Source organism: Mesitornis unicolor, unplaced genomic scaffold (assembly GCF_000695765.1).
Source record: "Mesitornis unicolor isolate BGI_N332 unplaced genomic scaffold, ASM69576v1 scaffold3177, whole genome shotgun sequence".
Lineage (NCBI taxonomy): Eukaryota > Metazoa > Chordata > Aves > Mesitornithiformes > Mesitornithidae > Mesitornis > Mesitornis unicolor.
The window spans coordinates 1,064-10,934 of NW_010194196.1; the positions used below are offsets into that span (position 1 = coordinate 1,064).

At 39.5% G+C, this 9,871-nt stretch overlaps 1 pseudogene; it reads right to left on the reverse strand.

Moving 5' to 3' along the window:
* Nucleotides 1–2,285: 2,285 nt before the first annotated feature.
* Nucleotides 2,286–3,551, reverse strand: LOC104543167 (annotated as a pseudogene).
* Nucleotides 3,552–9,871: the final 6,320 nt, after the last annotated feature.

Consider the following 9,871-nt stretch of genomic DNA (forward strand, 5'->3'; position numbering starts at 1 on the left):
TTTTTGTACCCTTCCTCCTCTTCTTTCTCCCGCCCTCTCTCATTTCTGCTTTGTATAGTGCTGTGTGAACAAGAAGTGCTTGGAAATATAAGAACCAAAAAACTTTCTGATCTGGATAGCAAGCACAGTTGCTGGAGAATTAAATCGTTTGTATAACACTACACCAAGCAAAAGCAGTGTGTTACTTCAGAAAGGCTGAGGTGAGCACCCGTAATAATTGCAGTGAAAATATGAGTACTTACAGAAGTTACCACAATATTTTATTTATATCCTGTTCTGACTATCCTTTTAGTCTCTGATTTATACACCACTAGTATGAAAAACGCCCCAAACTTAACATGTTCTAGTTTTTCTACCAGTTTTGCACAAACCCTTCCTTGTTATATTAGCAATTTGTATTGCCAGTCAGGGCCCTCTACAAACTGCATGAATAGAATAGACTAGAATAGACTAGACTAGACTAGACTAGAACTAGACTATTTGAGTTGGAAGGGACCCACAGCGGTCATATAGTGCAACTGCCTGATCAATTCAGGGCTGACCAAAAGTTAAAGCAAGTTGTTAAGGGCTCTGCAGCTGCTCCTCTCTCAATTTAGTGCCCAGCATTACTCTGTCCTAGATGCAGAACCCAGCATTTTAACTTGTTTCATTTCATTCCATTAATCACTGCCCAATGCCCCAATATATGTAGATCCCTCTGCAAGGTCTCCTCGTTTTGTATCATCAGCAAACATGTTAACAGTGCATTCAAATCCTGATTCCAGATAATTGATAAATATATTGAACAGAACTGGCACTAGAACTGAACCCCTGAGGAACATCGCTGGCAACTGCCTGCAGTCGTTGTAGCACCATTCACTAAAATCCTTTGAGCTCTGTTCTTCATCCAGTTCTTCACCTAGTGTATTGTGAACCTGCTCATCCCACCTTGTCCAGAAGGATGCTGTGAGGCATAATATTAAAAGGCATACTAAAATCCAGAATAACTACATACACCACATTCCCTTTATTCACCTTGTCATAGAAGGATATCAAATTAGTTAAAATGGAATTTCCTTTTGTGAACCCATGATTACTGTGTCTGATGATTGCATTATTCTTTAAATGCCTTTCAATATTTCCCAGCATTATATTTTACATAATTTTCCCAGGAACTGAGGTTAAACTAACAGGTCTGTAGTTTTCTAGGTCTTCCACCATGCCCTTTTTGGACTGGAATCCATTGGTTAGCTTTCAGTCAGCAGAGACCTCCCCAGATCCCCAAGACGTTCAGTAGATGAGAGGAGTCCTGCCATAACATAGAATCATAGAATGGTTTGGGTTGGAAGGTACCTCAAAGATTATCCAGTCCAACTGCCCTGCCATGGGCAGGGACACCTCCAACCAGACCAGGTTGCTCAAAGCCCTGTCCAACCTGCCCTTAAACACTTCCAGGGAGGGGGCATCCACAGCTTCCCTGTCTCACCACTTTCACAGTAAAGAATTTCTTCCTAATATCTAGTCCAAATCTACCCTCTTCCAGTTTGAAGCCATTACCCCTTGTCCTATTGCTACCTGCCCTTGTAAAAAGATCCTCCTGAACTTTCCTGTGGGACCCCTTCAGAAACTGGAAGGCTGCAATAAGGTCCCCCCAGAGCCTTCTCTTCTCCAACCTGAACAGCTCCAACTCTCTTAGCCTGTCTTCATAGGGGAGGTGCTCCAGCCCTCTGATCATCTTCATGGCCCTTCTCTGGACTCGGTCCAACTGCTCAATGTCCTTCTTCTGCTGGGGGCCCCAGAACTGGATGCAGTATTCCAGGTGGAGTCTCACGAGAGCAGAGTAGAGGGGCAGGATCACCTCCCTCGCTCTGCTGGCCACACTTCTTTTGGTGCAGCCCAGGATGCGGTTGGCCTTCTGGGATGCAAGCACACATTGCGGGCTCATGGTGAGTTTTTCATCAACCGACACCACCAAGTCCTTCTGGGGAATGCTCTCAAGCCATTCTCTGCCCAGCCTGTATTTGTGCTTGAGATTGCCCCTACCCAGGTGCAGGACCTTGCACTTGGCCTTGTTGAACTTCATGAGGTTGGCATGGGTCTCTCCAGCCTGTCCAGGTGCCTCTGGATGGCATCCTTTCCTTCCAGGATGTCAACTGCACCACTGAGCACCACCAAGTCCTTCTGGGGAATGCTCTCAAGCCATTCTCTGCCCAGCCTGTATTTGTGCTTGAGATTGCCCCTACCCAGGTGCAGGACCTTGCACTTGGCCTTGTTGAACTTCATGAGGTTGGCATGGGTCTCTCCAGCCTGTCCAGGTGCCTCTGGATGGCATCCTTTCCTTCCAGGATGTCAACTGCACCACTGAGCTTGCTGTCATCCATGAACTTGCTAAGGGTGCACTTGATCCCACTGTCCATGTTGTCGACAAAGATGTTAAACAGTACCAGTCCCAGTACCAATCCCTGGAGAACATGACTTGTCACTGGTCTCCATTTGGACATTGAGCCATTGACCACGACTCTCTGAGTGTGATCATCCAGCCAATTCTTTATCCAGCAAGTGATTCATCCATCAAATCCATGTTTTTCCAGTTTTATGACCTGTATGTCATGCCGGACAGTGTCAAATGCTTTGCATAACTCCAGGTAGATGATGTCTGTTGCTCTTCCCTTATTAATTGAAGCTGTAACTCCATCATAAATGGCCACCAAATTGGTGAGGCATGATTTGTCCTTGGTAAAGCCATGTTGGTTACCACCAATTACTGCAGCCTCACTCCCCCTGTGCCTTAGGACAAGCCTAAGGAGAGGATCAGGAGAGAGCCTTCAGGAAGATCTGGTCCATGATCTTGCCAGGCACAGAGGTGAGACTGACTGGCCAATAGCTTCCTAGGTCTGCCTTTTCCCCCTTTTTGAAAATGGGGGTTATGTTTCCCCTTTTCTAGTCAGCCAAGACTTCACCAGACTGCCAAATATGATGGATAGTGGCTTGGTAACTTCATCCACCAGTTCTCTCAGGACCCACAGATGGATGTCATTGATTTTCAAGGACTTGTGCACCTTCAGGTCCTCTAGATGGTCTCGAACCTGATCTTCGCTTACAGTGGGTGGATCTTTCTTTTCCCAGCCCCTACCATTACCTTTTGTAACTTAGGCAGTGTGACTAGAGCCCTTGCCAGTGAAGACCAAGGCAGAGAAGTCATTGAGTGCCTCAGCCTTCTCCATGTCCATTGTGATAAGTTCTCCCAAGTGGGCCCACATCTTCCCTAACCTTCCTTTTATCACTGATGTATCTGTAGAAATTCTTGTTCCTTGACTTTTGACATGCCGGTATTGCCTGCTCCTGTGCTTCTAAAAGGTGGTTCTAAAAGACTGACCAGCACTCATAGACTCCTAAGTCTCCAAAAGCAAATACCCTGGGTTCACTGCTAAATAGCTCCCTGAAGAGTTTAAAGCTTGCCCCTTTGAAGTCCAGGATAGCAACTCTGCTGTCCTTTTTTCTCGTTATACTGAAAATTTTAAACTCAACCTTTTAATGATCACTGAGGCCAAGGCTGCCACCTACCATCGCATCCTCCACAAGTCCTTCTCTATTCCCAAATAGCAAGTCTAGGAGGGCATCTTTACTAGTTGGCTCACTGATTATCTGTGACAAGCAGCTATCTCCTACAAATTTCAAGAATTTCTAAGACCTGCTTCTCACAGCAGTATGACATTCCCAGTTGATGTCTGGGGAGTTGAAATCTCCCATAAGGACAAGGGTTACTGATCCAGAAATTTCTCCTAATTGCCTATAGAATAACTCAATAGTGCTTACAACTGGGATGAGTGATCACTAGTAGACAATCACTACAACATCTCCTCTGTTTTCCATCTCCTAATTCTCACCCAGAGGCTCTCAAACACATCACCACTAACTGTAAGGGCAGTGCAATCAAGCTTTTCCCTTATGTATAGTGTGATACCTCTACCTCGCCTGCCCTGTCTATCCCTCCTCAAGAGCTTGTGGCCCTCCATCCCGGGACTCCAATTGTTTAATTTTTAAATTATTATTTTTTTTGTTGCAACCTTGAGACAAAAGTATGCCTATCTTCTGGCACAATCTCCTGACATCTTCCCTGTTAGATAAGGAATGGCAAGACGACACCTATGGGATAAATTTCTTTCTCAGAGGTCTACCTTCCAAGAACGGCTAAGAAAGGACACAGGAGAGATCAGAAAGTTTTGCCTGCACACAAAAAGTATTTGAACTCTCACAGAACTGTGGCTCCTTAATCTAAGGCTTATAGGGAATTTACAAAGGGCACATTCCCTTCTGGACATGCTTGTAATTCCCATTATCATCAATGGGGGTTATAAGCAAGTCATAACAAAGAATAAACCCTTGTGTGTTAGCACTGCCCCTGTTTAACAGTGTCTAAATCAATACCAATGATTTGACAGTCTTAGTTTCAATATATTCTGACTCATTTGAAATTCAGTTTGCACTTAACTAATGAAAGAGTACATTTTAATCCTCCTAACGAAAGGATATAGAACAGCCATTGAAGCCCAAGACAAAACCAACAAAGTCAATGGGAAACTTTCACTCGACTTCAGAGAACTTTATATTGGTCCTTTAATGAATAACACACAGTTCAGCCCCGCTAAAGGGAAAATGATTGCACACAGAATGCAATGCTATTATGGTGCTTAACCTGGTAAAACACAGCTGCTGCTTTAAAAGGAAATTTTTCATATAACCTGTTCCAGACCTCAGAAAACATAGCTAACAATATACAGTACACTGGAGTTTAAAAACCAATGTATGTGTGAGCGAGGGAAAAAAATACTAAAAGAACTTAAAAGTGTTATTGTGGCCAACATGTTTTGCCCAACACAACCTCTATTACAGTTCTAAAAAAATATAACATGAGGCTATAATAGAAATAAAAAGATGGAGAAGTCAACTTTGTGTAAAAAACATTTCTACAGGGAATGTGGAATTTTATTTCTGAAAAAAGTCATTTTCCAAACTGTCTCATCTTTTCCAGGACAGCTTGGAAAATGTTAGAATGGATTTGCAATATAAAGGCTCTTCTGCTGTCTCAAGATACAGCTATTACAGACAGGACAGTGGCTAAAATACACTTAATAGGATTCTCCCCCAAGAAAATGCGAACATAGAACTCCCAATTTCCTATCTGTGTTTAGTCATGGATGCAGAGATGTCTTACAATCTCAGTGTAATATGGTGCAGGGTTCAACTCAACTTGCATTAAAATCTATAAAAAGTCTCTACAGACTTATTTCTCTCTTAATAAGACACCTTGACATCATCTGGAGTACATGTAGCATCTCTGAAGTTTCAGTGGTAACCATACTTCTGTTGAAGCACTTGTATTTTCTCTTGTTATTTGATGCTTCACACCAACTTTTAAAAGCAAATTATTGTAACTCTAAAGTTAACTGGCTGAAAAAGCAAAGTTAATACTGTTCTTTAAAAGAGCAGTTATGAATCTGTGCCTTCAAAATGCAGCTGTTGATTCAATTCTGTTCAAGTTCCTTTGAAATTATTTTATTCTGAACACTTCTTTTCACAAAGAACATTACCTACACGTTAGGAGATCACTGCCTATAAATTATGTATGACAGAAATAGTTGTGTATAATAGCTCTACTTAAATAAATATGTATTATTTATAGTGTCACAGGTGAAGTACTAAAAGAAATTATACAGTCTGCCAAGAATCTTATTGCAAAAATAACTTGTCCTAAATGCTGAACATGTGTAGTTTTGGCTTTTTTTTCCCTGTTATTTGGATATTTTTAGTAAAACTGCAATAAAATATTTCAAAATAAACACTGCATTATTAATGTACTTCTTATTTGCCCTAGGGCAGCTCTGGCATAAATCTATCATCTAAATTCTTTGCTCTTCTTATGTTACATACGATGGAGCTAGTCCTGATCTCATTTATACTACCTTTTAAACGGGTGGAACTTCATGAACATTATAGAAACTATTCCTGATCTATACCAGATGACACAACAGACAAATGAAGTGTAGCTTTTCTGTACTGACATCTCTGTTGTGTTTCTATTTCTAAATCAGTGCTGAAAGCTGAGGTAGCACATGCAGTATTTAATGTTCTAAAATGAACTCCAATCAATATCTTTGCCCTATATTTCTGCTGAAAACCATGCCAGCACTGTAACAAAGCAAGGCACTTTCTCTAGCATTCCTCGTATTTCACAGAAGAAAATGTATCCTGATTAGTTTATCTCTAATTACACAAATTCTTTATACTTTCAACACTTGTCATTGTTTGTGATAAGAACAACAGAATCAATCAATTCAAAATGAGACTAAAGTACATGGTTCTTAAATTACATTATAGCTCTCTTTCCTGTTCAGAGAGGATTAATGTATCAGTATCACTGTGTAGTTTGGGGCACTAATAATCTTGAACTATCAGGAAAAAAACACAGCAACAAATCGGTTGCTTTTTCAGTTGCTGCCACCATGCAGAAATAAAAAGATAAGAATTAGGACCATGCCCCTCAACCTTCATGTAAGTATTTATGTACGCTCATTAAAGATGCTTGCTCATTAATTAAAAGTGTACAATGCTTCATTCAGCCAAATGGTATAAATCTATACAATTAGTCAACTTTCTTGGAATTAGAACCCTCTTACTAGGAAAGCTTTCAGCTTTCCATATATTTTATAGCTAAAAGAATACAAAGATTTTTTTATTATTAATAAACTACTTTTCTTGTTGCTAGTACCCTTAAAAATTAAAGGGCTCAGGTTCTGTTACAGTGATCTGCAGGTACCTCCACAAGTTTTTGGCACATCTCTGCACGCAAGCAAAGTAACGGAAATCAACCCATGTGCACCTGATGTGCACATCTGGAGGTTTCCAGATCTGCCATCTTCAGTGTTCAGCCAATCACTTACCCAGTATCTAAATTTAAAAATATGCTATTGGTTCAAGGTGCCTTATTCTGGATGCCAACTGCACAGTAAGATATTTGATAATTTTCCAGCTTGGTTTTCAGAGTCTGGCCTTGATAATTGAGAACAGCATTTTCTGAAGCACATTTGTAATTATACTGCTAAAAGACATCACAACAAGTAATCTAAAAGAGTGTAATGTATTAGCCAGTTCTTCAAAGCTGGTTAAAGTTGGTAAGATCATTAAGTTCTTTTGCAGTGTCCTCTGGAAATTGTAGGAAAGAACATTTTGCTGCATTCATGTCAGTGAAATGAGGGTTTTGCCATATACTTGCTTTCTGACTATTGCTTCCAACTCAGCATTTTACTGATCCAATTAAACCATGTTATGAACAATCTAGGAAGCCAACAAATGCAGAGTACCCATCTAACACCCACCATAACAACAGCTTCAAAAATTAATAAAATGAGAATCCAGTTTTCTTATTCTGGAATAAACTCAATTTTTGTAAGAGAGAATAAAGAGTAAAATGATTATGTATGTAATATTGGCTTTATTGTCACTGAAAAGTACTGCTTCTCTTCTGAAATTTCAACTAGTTGTTATGAAAAAAACAGCAAATTTTATTTAGTTTTAGAATATTTCTATTTGCAATCTTGCTGAAAATGTTTCATGAGATTATAATAATTTAAAGATTGGTCTAGATCCATATGGTGTTCCTCTGAATAACATCAGCCCAGCAATCTTCATGATATGAGAACATGGGTTGAAAATTTCTGTGGGGAAAAAAAAGAAGGAAATCTAATCCCTCCATTTTGGAAAACACTGATTACGCTTCAGGCTTTTTCCATTTCTCATACAGCTTCCACATTAACTGGTAAGACAACAGGACCAAATCACATTGAAGATAATGCAATCAAATTAATTAGTTACGCTCTCTTTCAGAGACTTCTTTTTCTAAACCAAAACTTTGTGTGCATACAGTTAAATGATACAGCAGTGTGCGCTGCATACATGAGATCTTTGCTTGAACCTGTCTTCTATAGGTTGTGTGAAAGCCATGTGTTCAGTCAACCCAACCAGAGACACTAGTCTATCCACCTTGACAGATTCCATAATGCCCAGCTCCTTAGTGAGGTCCAGAGTTTCTTATTAACTCACCCCATGACAGCCAATGCAGGGACCCATGTCTGACGACTGTGTGCGTTCCTGTGATCTTCTCTCTGTAACATCAGGGGCTCTCTTTGTTCCTCACTGCCTTGCCATCTTTAGTTTTGTGTACCCAACATTCTTTACTCAAGGTTTTTTGCTCCTTCTGTCTACTCAGCAAGCAGAGAGCCCTAAGGTTTTCCCTTCCACATTCCGCCACACTACCATCCTCATCTAGCTTTTGATTTGATGGTGTCCCCCTACAAACACATTTCTTTTTCCTTTCAGAGTGACAAAAATCTGTTTGGAAAATGGGCAAAACTGACAGCTGCTATGCTGAAAAGCCTTGAAAGAGTTTTACTGTGGGCTTTAATGCACTCAGAATACCAAAAGTACTAATGGCTATAGCTCTGCTATACAAGTAGCAAAGATCCACATCTGTTACTTGTTTTCCTTCTTGTTGCAGTTTTAGTTATTTATTTATTTATTTATTCTGTTCACTGACATCTAGGACATTTCCTGAAACCTGGAGCAGTTCTGATTCAGAAATACCCTTATAAAACACACAGAGAGGTGTATAGTTGACCTGAGTATAAACTGAGCCAAATACTTGAGCTGGAGAAAGACATACACAAGAAACAACATATTGCTAGCCACACAATAAAAAGCTTCATGAGTAAACAAACATGTTTCTTTGTTTCATACTTCCTAAAGTTGAATCTATAGCTTCCATAAGATATTTTTCTACATTTACTTTCTTGTTCATATGTGATTTCCAAGCCTGTAGATTTGCCTGGAAATTTGCAACATCATTTACAAGGAAGGAGTCAGTAAAATGTAGGAATGTTAAGCAGTGTTAGTTACACCATGTTGTGTTTACTTCCTCTTCTGAGGTGAACCTGAGTTCCCTGTCTTCATGATTCTTTCCTACTGTCTTTCAAACAATCATTTTTAAAAGCAGCAGGATTCCTCTTAACACAGTAGTGTTAATGTGTTTTTACAGAATCTTCTGTAAGAATGAGAAATTACCTCTTCTTTTTATTTGTCATTCTAATATTGTAGCAAAGTCCCAGATGGTACAAATTGTCCCTAAAACTGTACTGAATAAATCCCATAGGAATCTGCCAAAACAGGTTACGTACCAGATATACATTATTATGAACAATCTAAGAACTTTTTTCTGGCATTGGTACAGTGTTTCAACAAGAGTAAATATTTTAGAACTTAGGCTATTCCAATGTCAGTATTTGTTACAAATGCATTGTTAGTTTGGTAAATCTTGCTGATTCCCTTATATCCCTAAATATCTGAATTCACATGACTGTTTCAGCCTCACGACCCTTTAGTCCTACTCCCTTTCTCCTCAGAAAACCCTAGACGAAAAGCCTAGACAAAAACCCCAACAGTTTAATATTTTGGGCACACCTGCTTCATGGTAAGAAGTTGAAAATATAACAATAAAGACTCAAAAGATGGAAAATTCAAAAAATCTCAATGTGTATCATTGTAAAAAAATCTCAGGATGTTAATAAGCAATCTTATTATTTATTCTCCAAACCAATTACAACAGTAATTACTCTCTGTACAATCCTCTTTGCTACAAAATGTAGACTGACAGGGAACAATAGTATACTGGTCATGATTGTTGTCCTTCTTTTACTGTATCTGAGGAACATGTACTAAATACTATGCTCCATTCAGTTTGGTAAGAAGAAGAGGAGGAAAAAAAAAATCTGTTTAAAAAGAACAGAAATTGAAATGGCCTGATTGGAATTACTGTGTACAACCCTCTCTGCTGAAATAA